The sequence below is a fragment of the Macaca thibetana genome, chromosome 2, assembly GCF_024542745.1.
Source record: "Macaca thibetana thibetana isolate TM-01 chromosome 2, ASM2454274v1, whole genome shotgun sequence".
Taxonomy (NCBI): domain Eukaryota; kingdom Metazoa; phylum Chordata; class Mammalia; order Primates; family Cercopithecidae; genus Macaca; species Macaca thibetana.
This window is the reverse complement of record NC_065579.1, coordinates 176,693,109-176,710,925: the sequence shown is the minus strand read 5'-3', so window position 1 is coordinate 176,710,925 and position 17,817 is coordinate 176,693,109. Positions and strand designations below refer to the sequence as shown.

General features: G+C 34.8%; 1 protein-coding gene across 3 annotated transcripts in view; it reads left to right on the top strand.

Annotated features, from left to right (window-relative positions):
- The window catches only part of EPHA6 (EPH receptor A6), a 932,172-nt gene that overhangs the window by 638,392 nt on the left and 275,963 nt on the right, over positions 1 to 17,817 (top strand). The gene's annotated exons all lie outside the window — the stretch shown is intronic.

The following is a 17,817-nucleotide window of genomic DNA, read 5'->3' as shown; positions in this document are numbered from 1 at the left end:
TCCAATGTCATGTAACATCAGCTTTGAGGTCTTTTATTCATTCTAAATCCAGCTTTACCAGTGAACTCTTTTTGGCCTTCAGAAATCCATCTTACTGCTCTCTTTGTGAGAATAGTAGGGATTGCTTTTGCCAGACATCTTTATGAAAAAGTGTCCAAATATATAAGAAAAATCTGTTTCCATCATTGTTAAAATACTGTATTAACATAATAATTCCATAAAAGTAAATTTATTATACTAATTCCTTATAGATAACAATAATAATAGATAGCATTTATTGAGCCCCTAAAAATGCCTAAAATGACATGAAATATTTTACATGGAGTTGTTCATTCAAACCTTTCAACAGCCAGTGAGACAAGTATTATTTTTGTAATTTTACCTATAAGAAAACAGAAACCTAAAGGAGTTGAACAATTTGCCCAAATTTAAGCAACTGGTACGAAGCTAAGCTAAAATTTGAAGTGGAAGCGTGTTTTATTCAAAGGCCTATGCTGTTAGCTACTCCACCATCCTACTACATCTTATCATTTGTATTTTTATGAAGTGTCTTTTGTAAGACCATGAAATAGGCCGTAGTTTCTCAGTTTATTACTCCCTCAAAATGAAGCTACTTGGGTTTCAGATCTGTGACAGAAGGAATATTTTTGTTGTTTTACATTGATGAATAGTATTCACACATAAGAACTTCTTTGTTACAATTACATCTAACTACAAAGGGAGAAAGTGCTGATATATTTAAGTAAGAAGGACCCCAGCTTAGGGAGAATGAGTAACCTAATTAATAAAAAGAATACTTGTGACTTGAGTGTTTGTATCAGTATTAGTCATTTGAATTTCTGCTGGAGACTATTGACTTTTTAAACTAGAGAGAAAATTATTGGGAGTAGAGTATAATGATCACAAAACATAGATCCACAATGAAATCTGTATAAAAATATCAAAAGATTTGTCCCTGTTATGTCTTTTTCACTGTTTGTTTGTTTGTTTGTTTGTTTGTTTTCCCTGCCCACTTGTCAAACCTTAGCCTAGGTATAAAGCTAAGGATACAGTCCAAGGAAAGTTTGGTCCGAGATAGTCGAATCATTGTCTTTTCTAGGCTGTGTTTCTTTTCACAGCCTGGAAAAGTTAAGAGCCTTTGCACTTCTCTTGTTTTATTTCACAGATTTAAAAAATTCACCTGACTTTTAAAGTGTGACATTGTTGAGTGTTGCGTTTTTAAGTTAGAAACGCACTCTCAGATAAACTCATAGAGCTAAATCTAAATAAGTCATTTGTGTTCATTTGGGACTTTTAGAGAAGGTCATCTAGTGTAATACTAAAAAATTCTGATTTAAATATTAACAGTTTGATTTGGTTTTAACTTTAGATTTCAACTCACTGTACTTTGAGGACAGTTTCTTCAGACGTTCTGTGATAAAAAGAAAGGTCTCGTACTCACAAGTGACTCAGTACAATTCACTCATTCAACCAACATGTATAGAACAATTAATATGCGCCATACTCGTATGAGGCTCTGGGGATAAAAAAAATAATAAGAAGAGCTAATAGCGTTTCAGTCTAGATTTCTGGGAGGAAAATAAAAAATGTGAATAAAAAATACAAGATTAGTGACGTGTACTATCATAAAAATACACAAAGGGTATGGTGACAGCATAATGAACATGACGAGTTCAGTACACGTGAGTGGTGAAAGGCTTCTGGAGGGTGAGGGGCTGGGACTCTTTCTTCAAAGAATAGTCATGGAACAGAAAAAGCATAAAGGCCTCTAACAACATAAAATATTGAAAGAGTAAATAATTTGGTGTGGCTGTGGTGAGGAGATACGAATGGCAAAATGGTGATAGATGAAGGTGGAGAGTTACACGGGTCAAACCAAGAGCACTTTCTAGCCATATTAAGGGCATTTGCATGTATCCAGAAAATATGCCGGATCCATTGGTGGATTTGAATCCTGGATTAATATGACTAGTAATACGTGCAAGACTCTATGGTGAGCAATTTACACATATTACCTCATTTAATTCTGACAAGATTATGCCTCATTTTAGAAACTTACGTAGCTTTACCGGAATCTGATACCTAGTGAGTGGAGGTACAAGATTAGAACCCTAGAACTATCTGACAATGGCAGCAGAAGATGGTGAAAACTCTGTTCTGAATTACTGATTCATGAATGCCATGAAAATGACTTTGGTTAAAATCTTGAAAAGATAAAATGTCTGAGAAGAACCTGAAAATAATATATTTGTCTAAACCTGATGTTTGAGAACATAGAATGGCTCCTAAGTCAATTTACAGTCTAAGGGAAAATAATTTAAAGGATCGTTTAAAAAAAAAAAAACCTGGTTAGCTTTAAATAGCATTTTCAAAGCCGGCTGTGTATACCCAGGAGAGAATTTCAGTGAATAATGCTATAGTAGCATATGGATAGGTTTCCCATAAATTCAAGGATATGATGATGTGAATCCCAACTGTTGGCATCCATCTTTTTCTCTCCATACCCTCCTGGCTCTTCTTTAAATTTTTATAGCCTTTGTTTCTCAAGTAGTGCCTGAATTATTGTAATGTCAGCTTTATTATTAAGTTCTCTCTTGTGTATTTCACTGAATTAACTTTATAATACATTCATAGAGATGAGGTATGGGTTGGAAAGGAGTGATCTCATTTGGTGATCTGGTTCAAATTTTTGAAATTAAACAAAATTAAGTAGTTTATAATTCAGTTCTTTTTAGTCATATTATTTTATTTTGTCCAAGTTTGACTTTGCTAATGACCAAGGCAATAATATAATTATGAAGTAATTCCTTTTGAAAATCATAATGTTCTTAACAGGCTACTTGTGCTACAAACATAGTGGCATCTGAAGAAAACTTATGGCGACCCTCTTGCACTTAGAGACTACTGCTTGGTTCTTTTTCAGTCTCAAAATATGCTAGTGGAGATTCTCTAACTGGCTGACAAATGCTAAGATTACCAATTATCACTGTTAGCATCGTAAAATGAGTCTACTTGAACTAGAGCTATTGGTTTCCCATCTACCTAAATCTATAAAACATTCCTTATTGCATATATGTATACGGAGGTAGAAATATAGACAGATTGATTGATAGACCAAATTGACTGATATATAGTCAGAAAATTATTTCCTGGTATTTCAATGTTCGCATTTTATGGATCCACTGATATCTTGCTGGGCTAAGTGTACAGTTAATATTATGTCTACTAACAGCATTTATTGAGTGCCTACTGTGTACTGGCCTTATTATTAGGTACTGTACTTGATTGCCTCTACTTTTTTAGAATAGATTTATCAAAACCACAATAAAATACAGAATCAGTAGTAAGAAAGTAAGAATATAAAAATACTTCATGTGGATTTTCTTGGAAGATAGGTGGAAATTAGGTGTTAGAAGCTAGTAAGAATTTTCTCAATATTAAAATAAAATCTATATTATACCCCAAAGCATTAACCGTAACACATATCCACACACACACAAGTACAGTCTTATTTGGTCAAGTACAGTCTTATTTGGCTTATACAGCTGTAATAGCAAATTTTAACTACCTCAAATTTCTTATTATTTCTGAGCTTATTTTCTGGGCCTTTCACTGCTGAAAAAAATGAGAATCAAAATAAAAAATTGTTGACATCACCAGTAATATTAGCCATAACTTATAAATTGCTTGGAAAAAAAACATGTTTGATACATTTTAACAATAATCCTGTTAAATTATACATTTTAAAAAGTAATAAAGATAAGGAAATCAAACTTTTGTTTTTATTTAAAACACTAGCAAGATTTGTATAACATTAAATTCCATTTTATAGTAGCAGTAAGTAATTTTTCATGTGCAGTTTTAAAACCAAAATAAAATGTATTCTGCTAGATTGTAGCCAGCTTGAACCTTCTGCTTAAATACTAAAAAAATAACTTATGAGCTATCAAAAGGGAACAGAATCCATAGCTTAAAGCCAGTGTTTGAAAGAAAATTGGAATTTTACATGTAGTAATTGGCAATTTACCTCTTCCATTGCCTTAATAATTATCTAAATGACCCATGAGAATTGATACATTGCCAACATATAAGCAATGCATTCCTTTTTCCTGAAAAGATTAATTACAGCTTACATTTTAACAACATGTAAATTTAAGTTTTCACCTGTAGGCTGCATAAATCAGTTTTGTAGCAGAAAAGGCATATCTGTCAACATTTTAAAATGTATTATTTACCAAAAGTAATAATGATGGACTAAATTTATAGCACATAAAATAATCATATAAAAATCATTATAATCAACATGAACAAACCAAACTATAAAATAATTACATTATAGTGGGTATTTCAAAATAAAATCTTACGTCATGCCTTATATATTTTTCAACAAGTGGTATGTATGTAGATACAAATGAATAAATGTAACCACTTAATTATTTTGAAAATATACATAAGATTTAGCTGTTTTAGTATGGTTGACATATAAGAAATTTGGCTTGTTTTAGCAATTTGTAGGTAGGAAATGATCCTAAAAAATAAGATGCAACGTTACGTTTCAGTTTCTTCCTCCCTAATCCATGTTTATGTCCCTATTTGATTAATTTGTCTAAATTCCATTTGCACACTTAAAAATTCTAAATCGTTGCATATGTTGTATTGAATAGAATGTTAATTTCTCAGCAAGATATCAGGTCCCCCTCCAAATGTAATCCAAATTGACATCATTTCTATTGATTTTTCCAAGTTAACGTATTCTCTGGAAAAATTAGATTATTTGGATGCTTCATGAACAAAATAATCTGTATCTTCATCATATCTAAGATTCTTCTATGACTTCCAACTGGAGTGTTCAGAAAATGATCCCATTACAAATAGTCACTGTAGCTTACATGCTGCCTTCCTCAAGTGTTCTTGCCAGCAAGAAATCATCACTCCTTCCTTGGAATTTCTAAATATTTTATTGTTCAAAGGCGTAATTCTTTACTAAGTTGTAAACTCATTGAGATAAAGAACTATAGTCTGTATATCTGTGTGTCTCAAAATGTCTTACGCACAGGTTCCAATACACATGTCATCAAATAAATAAAGAAAATATGATTTACAAAAATACTAAAGAATAGTATGTTGCCTGCCAGGTCAAAAAGAAAAAGAAATACTAAAATATTAAATATTAGTATTAAAATACTAAAGAACAGTATGTTGCCTACCAGTTCAAAAAGAAAGAATCGGATAATTTTATTTGCCATAGATGAGCAATATTGCTTGCTTTATTTTGAGTAACAAGCTATAACTGGTTTGAGTCATGAAAAAACATAATATATGCAAATCTAACTACAAATTAATCATTAATTCTAAATTTGGGGGGCATTTTAGGTAGGGTAAAATGACAATTTTGTTGTTAACACATTTTCTTCCTTAAACTCTTTTATAAAAACCTCCATTATGTTTGATCCGGTCTGTTGAAGCACAGTCTGTACTGTTTCAATTACTTAGGATGAAATTAGCTACATCATTATTAACACCAGCCAGAAATTTTGGAATGATTATTAATGGTAGTGCATGAAGCAGAAAGAGGACCAGCTGACCCTGGTAGAGTAATAAAAAAGTTAATTAATCAAGCAGGAGGCAGATTTCATATTTATGAGTCTACCCAGAGGAGGACAAATTCCAGTATATAAGACTTTAATTTAAAGTAATCTCCAATCAATAGCACACTTTCAACACTGGCAGCCATAGCCATCTAAATGCAAACATCAGTGGAAAAGAGGAATTTTCTAGCAGTTAGGGTGTCTGAATATAAAGTGGCCTGTCCCATAAGTTGACGAAGGCCCCTCATAATAAGAATTTGTGCTGAAGCTAATTGGGAACCTGTTTAGCATGTGATAAAAGAAATCCCTGCTTTGTTTAGAAGGTTGTGATACAAGTTTAATGTAAGTTCAAACATTGAGATTTCATAACAACATATTTGTGACTTCTAATTATGTTCCAAGCACTTTTTAAAAATCTTTTCTGGTTACCAAAACACTATAGCCTTTGCAGAAGATACTATTATGCCAATTTTACAGATCAAGAAAGTAAAGCATAATGAAGTACAGTAACTTAACCGTACCCACAGGTAGTAAGCATTGGAATGGGGTTATTATGGCATTAGGCCCTTTTCATACTAATGCTTAGAACCAAAACTGAGTTCCCTTTCTGCCCATTCAGTACTTTCACTTTTCTTATTCACCTAGTCATTACTTATAATTTTCTACATGATTATTTTTTATTATTACCTCCAATTCATCACCCTCTCTTAATTACTTATATTTTGCCTTAGCATAATGTGTCTTTGAATATAAGCAGATTTTCAGAAGACTATTTATAAATCTCAATGCATCAAGTTCACAGTGCTGTGCAGTGTTTTAATGCATATTTCTGTGTTAATGTACACATGGTAGACCAAGTATAACACTCCAAAGAGGCAAAATAAAGCAGCTAGTATGATTTACTTAAATATGCAGAGTCTTGATGAAGAGTAACTGTTTGCACAGAAAGTGGAAGTCTCCCTTTAAGAGAGACTGAATTGACAAAAATAAAAAAAAGATATTTTATTTCAATTATGCCTAGATCAAATAAGGATTTTAAATGATAGGAACCAGGCTTATGTACCATAAGACAGATTGAAGGCCTTAATATGCAAAATATTAAAGATCATAACTTTGCTAAATGAGCTGGAAAGAAAATCATTAACTATTAACAGGTACTTAGATGTTGTAAAATGTGCATATCAAAGGGCAGTGTTACAGTGTGGCTCATATTTAAAACAAAAGTAACAAATAGCAGTGGATGTATTTCTTAATACAGAAAGTAGCTTATTTTTAAGGCAGTAACACATAGCAATGCATGTAAAATATTATTTCTTTGGTATATAAACCATCAACCCTTGACTGGAAGTTTTTACAAGATCAGGGAACATTTCTTTTGTTTCCTTTTTAAAAAGATTCTCATTTGTGTATGCTGTGTGAATTTGTTCTCTTAGCACATTTCAGGTAGTCAATACAGTATTATTAACTATAGTCACCATGGTGTACCTTAGATTCTTAGAACTTATTCATCTTATAACTGAAGACTTGCACTCTTTGACTAATATTTCCCCATTTCTTTCTTAGTTTTGTACCTCTTATATTGCTTTGCATGCACCTGGCAAATAGAAGGCATTCAATTAATTGCATATGAATTAATATTATCCAATAAATACACAATACTCAGTATTTATAAATACTCAATGTTGCTTCAAACACATTACATGTATTTTATTATTCTACCTATATATTTTTAGTATTTTATTTTTGTTTATTTTGTACATATATTAATAACAAGCAGTCTGCTGAATGCTAAGGGAATGAAGGAGATAATATATGGTCTCTGTCTTCAGGAAGCTTATCACTAAACCACACTAGAGATAAGAGAGTTCCTGATTTATGTCATTCCCAAAGTCTGATTTTAATTTGACTTGATATGAGATGGATTTTTTTTTCTATCAGCCATCATTTAAATTGCTTGAATTTTTCTTTGAAGCTATTTGACTTTACAACCTTGAATTCTTAAAGAGAGCAAAAATGGTCCTTAGGTATTTCAAATTGCCCCAGATTTAGTGAAAAATATATTCTCTATGTAACACTTAAAGAGTTAGAGCCATTCTTCAGACTACACAAATCAGCTTTATTGACTTATATTTTGATGTGGCTTTTCAAAAGTCGTATTTTAGTTGTCAGAAAAACATCAAGGGCAAAGTGAAGAAAACCTAATTTCTCATTATATTAACAGCAATATGGAGGCCTATCCAGAACTGCTGGTATGATTCTTCATTGTGGTTGACCACTCACCCTCATCTGTTGCATGGTCATGCACTAAGCTCAAGTAGGGAATAGGAGTATTGTGTTGTTCAGTAAGTACTGATAGAATGGTGTTTGAAAGCATTAGGGGAGCTCTAGCTGGTTGTAGAGTATCATAGTGATGATATATAAAATATGGTTCTTACAGGGAAAGGGTAGAAACACATGATGCCGGGACGAAGCTGTCCTTTGGGAAGTCACAGGCTGGAAGGATGACATAGCACAGGGTTTTGGTTCCTGTTGTAATTGTATGTCCTGGTCAAATTCTATCCACATGATAATCCATTATTTTTCAGAGCTGAAAAAAAATCTGAGAATTGAAAGAAAGAGTTGTAAAAATGTCCAAGTCAGGTTAAAAGTAATTCATATAAAATATATGAATATTAAATATTATATGTTTATGTCAAAACGTAAAAGCATAGTTGGAAAAAATTTAATTTGCCTGGTGCCACTCTTCAATAAAAAACATTTTAAATTATCTAATGTAACGTCTTCTAAATTTGTATTAGCCCAATGCAAAACAGCTGTTTGTGCTTTATTTCACCATCAAGTCACAATACGGAATGGACAAATGTTTATAAAATAAACCCAGCCAGTTCTACAAAGGCCTGTATGAAGAATTAAGAAGCAGCATAAGTATTCATATTGCACTTTACTTTTTCAAGGGAAACAGTAGTTCCCTTGAAATTTAAATTGAGTAACAAGAATTCTTGGCAAAATTGCAGGAGTACTTTAAAAGATTTAGCTGTGTGTGCACAAATCCAAGCATGACATGTGTGAGCACATTACTATACTATAAAGATAGGCAAAGGAGCAGAATATGGCAGTCTTACTGCTAGATATAAAATAGCTGATTCACATCTAACTGATTTTCATGTTCTCTTATGCTTCTGGAAAACAGCATTCATTTAAAAATTCTCTTGCACTACAGTTTTTTTAAATTAGTTATCTTATATTGGCTGGATGCATAATCAGTGAGCAGACTAAATAATTTTGTCAACAAATAATTTTGGCAATTCCATCAACAATAAACATGGCAACATTACTGAATTTAGCACACGTGTGTATATATATATGTACATACATACACACATTCATATACATAATACATACATTCTGCATTCGTATACACTTCCTATTCCCATTTTGAGAAAAAGGAATGAAATTATCATTATTTTAAATATTGTTACATAAGTTGTTACCCTTGGAAGTAAAAAGAATTTGTTTTAAAATTTGACATAGTTTGCGTTAAATTTAATATGAGGGAGGAGAGAAGGGCACTTGAGTGGAAGCAGTAAAAGCTAAAGTAAGCAGAAGGATGTTTAATTGTTCAACTTGTTCATTCACCCATTTACTCAATCAAAACATATTAATAAATGGGCCAGATATAGATGTAGGCACTGGGGATTCAGAAACAAAAAGGATAAACCAATTCCCTGCTTTCACAACAGCTAGTGAGAAGCCCAGAATATTAAACAACATTCCTGTAGAGAGTAATATGTGTTGTATAAGGGAGCACAAGGAGAACAATGCAAACAAATGTGTCAAGGAAAGCTGCCACAAGGTAATGTCTTAAAGGAAACTTGAAGGTTAAGTCAAACTTGGCCATGAAAGTAGGGGTGCAGTGAGGGTGGAGGGACCAGATGAGAGAACTGGGGAGCTTTTGTTCTCTTTAGACAGAGAGACCAGTATGTGTGCAGGTGTAGAGATCAAAGAGAGCATGGAGCTTTCTAGTAATTGGAAGAATGTCAGTATAGCTCAGACTGTGCTTTTCAAAATGTGAGTCCTGCGCCAAAGGCATCAGCAACACCTGGGAACACACCAGAAATGCACATTTTTCAGACCTCCAACTAGACCCACTAAGTCAGAAACTCTGGGGGTGGGGCCCAGCATTCTGTGTCGATAAGCCTTCCAGGTTATTTGGCTGCAAGCTCTGATTGGAGAACCAGTGTCATCCTCAAATAGCACAAGATCAGCAGCAAGGAATGATGGGGATGATGATCTCAGTACAAGAAACACAAGACGTGGCTAGTGAGGACCATGCAATGCCATCCTTACCTTGCTTCTGAGGCTCAAATTTCCTAGGTTTTTGTTTTTCTTCCAGCTGTATGTAGTTTTGGAGACAGCAAGCCAGTTACAGTAAGCTTCCCATAACTGACGTCCCTGAAACCATTGAGAACACATCTAATTATTTCCTCACCTTCATTTTACCACACTAAAAATAAAACCTTCCAAATATCTTTTTTCATTGACACTTCTATAGCTCTCATAACTTCCAGATTCCCTAGACTATTTTAGCCTTGAAAAATTCACCTACTGAAGGTGCTAGAACCTTGGGAATCATCAATTTAAATTCTAATATGTGCTCGCTCTCTGCCAGCAGGTAAGCCTGCATATGTCTCCCTGACAGTTCATATTTGGTCTGTGGACTTTCTGAAAGCACAGTAAATTATGACCTGCTCACCAGAACCTTTTGAGAAAACTGGAACTAAGCCATCCCAAGTCAACCCTTCCAAGAAAATCTAGACATTAAGTTATCTGGGAAACTTAGTGAATCTAGATAGCCTAGGGGTAATGGTGATATATTAGCAGAGGGAAGTTAGGCACCAAAACTAACATGCCATGCAAAAGCACTTGTCTCAGGCTCAGTTGCATAGTTGTACATTCTAATTGGTGAAAGAAAAAATGCTACATTCAATTAGGCATCATAGGACTTGGTTTCTTGGCTCATGAGGATTCTCCTCCTTAGACCCATAAATGAAGTAAAGCAAACATGCTATACTATCTTCCTTTGCTCTTAAAATGCAAAACTCTCCAGGTATTAGGACCTAAGGAAGGCAATGTAGTTGATTGATGTTTTGATTTTCTTGTGGGAAAAGTAGAAATTTATTCATTTGTATGTAGAGTCATTCATTCAAAACTATTCTTGAGAACCCATTCTGTACATACTCAGGCTATAGCAGAAATAGACAAAAATCTCTCCTGTCCTGGAGCTTATATTCTAGAGAGATGAGAAAGACAATAAACAACAAGCAAAACATTTTATATTTAGAGGTGTGGTGTGTGGCCTCGATTTCCCCTTCAGGACCCAACTAGTGGTAGTTCTGCCTGCCGAGAGCTCATAGTTGGAGGCTCATAGCTGCAGACATTGCCCCTGGCCAAAAGAAGCTGGATGTCCCAGGGTCATGCCCTCTTCCTGGGGACAGTCAGAATCCAAGACTCCTCAATGTGATGTACAAAGACCCATGCCCATTGTGTCAGTTCAAGACAACCCAGAAGACCATCCCAGCTCCAGCACTCCTTGGGGTCCGCTGAGGTCGTTGCAGCTACCACGTGTCACGTCAACAGCTGCATCTTTCCATGGGCTTCCTGCACTCCCACATGTCCATGCTGAGGTCACTCCCCAGAAAACATGCTGCAAGCCAAGCTCCATTGAAGAATCTGTGTCCCAGTAAACCCCATCTAAGACAGAGAATAAGAGATATTCTGGTGAAGAGTGAAGCTGAGAAGGAGGATAGGGAGTATCTGCCTCCTAATGTGAGAAAAGTACTCACTGCAGTATCTGACACAAGTAACACGTGATCATTCAAAGTTAACTATCACCATAATCCTAATTGTTACTCCAAACTAGAGAACTGGCAAAAAACTTCAGGGAGGATGGCCTTACTTTGTCCTTGAAGAAAAGGAAGAACTTATACAAGCAGAAATAAGAAAGAAAATTTTTATGTTAGCAGCTGATTCATGCAATTCAATTTGACAGGTATTTCGCAAGTAAATAGACAGCAAAAGAGAATTAGCAAAGAGGAATTTGTGTAAAAGTTCAAGCGCAAGCGTTGTACTTCCTTAAACTTAGATTTAAATTTTGACTTGATCACATCCCAAATATGGGACTTTGAATAAGTCAGTTAACCACTCTGTGCCTCAGTTTCCACATCTGGAAAATGGATATAAGGATACCACCTACTTTCTAAGGTTCCTGTGAGGATACAGTGATTCAGTGCTTGTAAAGTACTTAACAACAGAGGAGTATCCAGCTATCATGTGGTTAGAGATCAATACATGATTATTAATACTGATATTATTGTTACTAGTTTTCAATCTTAAATTCCATTCTAACAGCTTCAAAATAGTATTGAAAATGTTCTTTACCTTCTTGCATATAGATACTATATAAAAGCAATCAAATCATTTTCTTATTCCCCTGATATTTTATTTTTTATACCCATGAATTTACTATTAAGATAATTGGCTAGTTTTGGTGTTAGTTTTTGTTTAATTTATGTAGGTGACATAAAAGGAGGAGCGGAATTCCCCAAGGTATGTTGACCTCCCAGGGCTTAAGCACTGGACAATTTGACTCAGCCGAAGAAACTCTACGTTTTGACTTCTGAGATACCAAATCTTAGTGAGCACAGTAGGCAAGTCAGGGGGCCTCCTTCAGGCCCATTCCAGCAATATCACCTTGTAGATCCAGAACCATTGTCTCTACTGTTTCTATGGTAATCAAATTGCTTAGAAGTTGGCCTACTTTTCTTTTCAATACTTAACACATCAAATGTCTCAGTGCAAACAGACAACATAGGACAGTGGTTAGAAGCTCGAACTCAGGATTTGAACTATCTGTGAGTAAATTCTGGTTCTGTCCTTTCTAACTATGTGACCATGTGCAAGTTAATTAGCCTTTTTGTGCCTCAGTTTCTCCATCTATTAAATGGAGGTAATAATACTACCTTTTCACATGATTATTTTGAAGACTAAATAAGTTAACATACATGTTTAGAACTATGGAGAACACATAAAAGCTCTCAAAGGTGTTTTTTAATATGATCATTACTACCCTTCTTCTGAGGGAAACTCCACTGAGTTCAGTATGATTTTTTGGACCATCCTGTGCTGTGAATCAGCTGCTACTCACCTATATAAAGAAAAAAGGAAATAATAAAAAAGAAGAAGAATGTAATTTTGGCAAAAGACCTTTTGTAGGGCAGCCTCTGTGGAATCCTCCTCTGTTTTCAAGCGGAAATGAGAAGACTTATGTACCATAGCCACATACTCCACTGTAAGTTTTTTACAATTAAAATAATAGCCACCTCATGAATTTCCTTGCACAGAAATAAGCAACTTACCCAAAATCAAGCTCAGCTATAGATTGAAAATGATATTTTTGGCTCAGAATAGATATTAGGTATGTTATCACTTCTTGAATATAAACACAGAATATCTTGCTTAAGGAAGGATTTTACTTTTCAAATTATTGAATAGACACAGTTTTGAGAATATTTGAACTTGAATAAAATCACGTATTTTTTTTACTGAGCATAATAACTGAAAAAAAGGCTACTCCATTATTTTCTAAGTTATTCCAAGTTATCTGACAGACAAACAGAGCACCAAGTTAAGAACACACCAAAAAGACTTGGGACTTTCTAATTACCTTTGGCATGTGCCTCTTTTTCTGTCACATTCTGTGCTGCAACTCAGAATGCCTTTGAATCCTTGGGAATCTTTGACAACTACTTATTGTTTAACAGAATAGTCTCATATATATATATATATATATATACACACACACATACACACACACACACATATATATACACATACACATATATATGTCTCAAATATATATATATAATTTGTTATTAATGTCATTCAATAGAAATAAGAGAAATAATAGTCCAAATTTCATGTTTTAAACAGAAAAAAATGAGTGTTTTAAGCAGTAAGTAGCACGACTTTCCCCATATATATAATAACTTATCTAAATTGGTCTTAATTTTTATAAGGATGCTTTCTCAGAGGACTAAACAGAGAAATAGTGATTTTTTAAATCTGCATTTCTCTTCTTCCTAAGAGCATTTGAGGCAGTTTAAAATGTATGCACAAAATGTTTAATAGATTAGAACTAAAGTAGAAAATTAGGTCCATATACACAAGAGAGAACAAAGTGTCATTCTGATAATCATTACTAGAGATGCACATGTATGTGCATAGAGAATAGAAAAGTTATACACTCATGAAGCACAAATGATCTAAGAAAGATTTATAGAGGCTGTTGAGGAAAATGGCCTCAAGCAGCTTTTTCAACAAATGCAAAAGTTTTTTGTTTGTTTTTACATGACATTTTCTGACTACAACCTTTGATAGAGCCAAGGTAAAGTTTCACTGACTGAACATGATTTTTCCATGATGGGAGAAAGTTACTTAATTCATTCCATGCACACAGACTTTAAAAGATAAACTCTACCTAGGAAGTAAATGAAAGGAGTTACCTTTTAAATTTATTTTCCAAAAATTTTGCCTGTTAGGAACTTAAAATTGGAATAATCTAATAGGACGCTTTGATTGCAGATATCACATAAACCATGAGCTCGCTTACGGAAAGAGGAATGAAGAAATGTCCCAGACTAGGTTTCAAAAAAAACTGAAACAAGAAACTGGAAAATTCTCAAAAAGAAAGACAGCTTTTATTCCTGATAATAAAAGCACAGCCACTCATCTCTGTTTTGTGCTCTACCTGTGTCTATGTTCATTTAGGAAAACATGTCTATTGCTTATAAATCACATTTCCCTTAGTGTCAACCATGCATGAAAATTGCCAAACTAATTGTGAATCCTAATCCCAAATTCCTGCAAGAGGGAATGTGGTTGGTCCAGTCTGGGTCAGTTCTCTGTGAGTAATCCAATGGTTTGTATGACTGGGTGCCAGAGACAGGGAGAACAATCTTCCAAACTCCTTCCCTGTGGGTGGAGGGAGTTTTCAGAGATAGGGCTGAACAGATACCTCAGAGGATGTTTACTAAGAATGTGAGGTTGGTTTTTTTGTTTGTTTGTTTTTTGTTTTTTGTTTTGAGACGGAGTCTCGCTCTGTCACCCAGGCTGGAGTGCAGTGGCACGATCTCGGCTCACTGCAAGCTCCGCCTCCCGGGTTCACGCCATTCTCCTGCCTCAGTCTCCCAAGTAGCTGGAACTACAGGCGCCGCCACCTCGCCCGGCTAAATTTTTGTATTTTTAGTAGAGACGGGGTTTCACCATGTTAGCCAGGATGTTCTCGATCTCCTGACCTCGTGATCTGCCCTCCTCAGCTTCCCAAAGTGCTGGGATTACAGACGTGAGCCACCGCGCCCGGCCGAAGTTGGTCTTTAATGAGTGCTTAGAATGTGAATTTTCTGCTTTCATATCAATAGATGATACAAATGGTACAAAAATATGGTGAAGCAATAGAGAAATCCTTCCACTATAAATGTTGAGAAGCCCAACCAGTAGTTTTGCAAAAGTAAAAATAAAACCTCTCCACGTTTAACACGGGCTACAGGCAAAGCAAAGATTGTCCTTAGGAAGCAGATTTGAGTCTGCCCCCACCATTAGATATATTCTAGATTGAGAGTTCAGAGTCCCACGCCACAGGATACTGTGAAAAAAGATGATTCTGGCCTGGATATTTTTCAAAGCAGGTGTTGTTCCAAGTCATCGAAAAGAAACCTGAGGAGTAATGCGCCCATGGAAAAAGTTATATTGAACTGCGTAGCTCTGCACTATGCTTTCCTGGATAAGCTACAGAAAAAATATGCTTGTACAAAATGAGAATATCTTGTCTCGTTTTGTGAAGTTTTGATCAATTGCCTTTTGTCTGCCAAAGAAAATGATTTTCATTTTGATAAAATTGGTGATGCTCAATTCTTCCTGGCAGCAATAGGGTAGCAGAATTATTTGTATCCTGAAATCAATTCTAGTTTTTGAAAATCACACCCATATCATCAGCATTTCGGAAGATGCTTATCTTTCTATCTGCCATGATGGCAAATACCCAGTTTGTCTAAAATCAGTGTCATATTGTGAAGATACTAGTTAAAAAATAATAAATAAAACACAATACTGTTTTTATATTATGTGACAAAGTGAATGGGTATGTCAGGAAATATTCCCTTTCCTTTCCATTTTAGAAAGATATTTACTCCCACATTTGTAGATCCTAATATTAAGCCTCATTTTTTACTTAACTCAATTCCCTAGGCAATGAAGTCTAAATTTTATGAAAAAATCAATATGCATAAGTAAACAATCTTATTTTCTTCAAAATAATAGTAAGTAGTAGGGCAATACTGTGCAGGAAACCTTCTTGCTGCTAATATAAATTATTTAACTGGGAGACCTCACACACATGGCTTAAGGAGAAGCAGAGTGTAAATAATTGAAGAGATGCTGAAAAAATTGATGGAGCCATAGTTTTGTGCTACCATGGGGTTGGCCTTTTTAAAATAGTCTCCCATTGAATCTCTCCAGAATTAATCCTGGTGATTGATTAGATGTTGTTTGAGGTAAATAGTTTGGTGTTCTTCAGAACAGGCTTCAAACAATGATCCAGAATCTTCCCTTAGAACTTACTCACTTTCAGGCGATGGTTAAATGAGTTTTGGCATAAAGCAATAGCAAGCCCTTAAGGAAATATACTTGGGTCCATAACGCTAAGAAAAACTGGCACCTGGCATTGATGGTTAGCCGTGCTTCCATAAATAGTTCTGCTGATGCCAAATAAAGGACAACTGTAGCCTCAAATTTGTTATCATAAACTGTGAAAATTCACTAAAAGCGTTCCACATGAATTTAGCGCCAGTATTTTGGTGATAATTAGTTTATAATTAGATAGGTTTCAGTTAAGCAAATTATCCCACATTCTAACATGCTGTCTTGCTAAACTTGCCAGAAATGTTGTCTGCCCATTTTTTTTTTCTTTGTTTTTGCATCCATGCAATTTTTATTAAATTGATACATGAGACCCATTAGATATAGGAAAGACAGGACTGATTTACCCCCAAAACTATCCATCTATTAAAGAAAAATAAATTGGAATATCTCCTGGCACATTTGTTAGTCATTCTATAGAAAAAGATTGTTTTTGGAAAGGTAAGGACATTTCCACTCCATTTCACCCTACGCTTCCAATCCTATCCATCCAGTTACCAGGCAAACAGACTTGAGAGGCTGTGTTTATCATCAAAATCAAAAGATGATAGTAAAGCTAGATAGAAAATATTCAACTCAAGCAACATAATAAACAATGAGAAGTAACTATCCCTAGTTTGGATATATAAAGTCCTGCATCGCCCTGCCACATATTAGCATTTACGTCCAGTCTAATTATTTCCTCTTGGTTCATTATATTAAATAGGACTCTCTATTTCAAGTGACAAAAATGTACTGGCTTAATAAAAAGTGGGACTTTATTGCCTCAGGTAACTGAAAAGTCAAAGGGGTAGTGTGAGGGTCAGGCCAAATCCAGGCTCTCCAATGATGTCTTTAATAATGTCTCCGTCTCAGTTCTGTTTTCTTCTCTGTTGGGTGTGCCTTCAGTGTTCTCATATATTTGCAAGAGTTTATGTCTCTGGTAAAAATGGCAATTTTCAGTAAACATCTGTATATACCCTATTCTGGAATCTGAATATTAATAGTAACTTGAGAAAAACTCAAGCATGCTGACTGGAGTCAGTTTCAGTTTAAATTATGATGACCTATTCCTTGCCTCTCTCTCCAACTTCCTCTTGTGCATTTTGGTATGTGTCCCAGGCATAAAAAAGTACATATAAACTCCTGAAGATGTTGTGCTAGTTGTATCTTTGTAGTATTTGTGATGTTTCCTCAAGCTATAGTGTCTAATATCTACTCACCATGTTGGTGACTTGCAGATTTCTTTGAATCATTCCAGATTTAGTTTAAGAATCACCTTCTTTATAACCTTCGTATGATTTTTCCTATGGAGATTACCAGTCTCCCCCTCTTGTCCTGTGACCTTCACATATACCTCCATTCTAGCACCAGTGTTTCTGTATTACGACTAAGGTCTGCATCTCTCTCTCACTAAAGAGAAACGCTAGGAGGAAATCACACTTCAGTTTTCTTCATCTCCCCAAGCTCTATATCACAGTGCTTAGCAAACAGTATT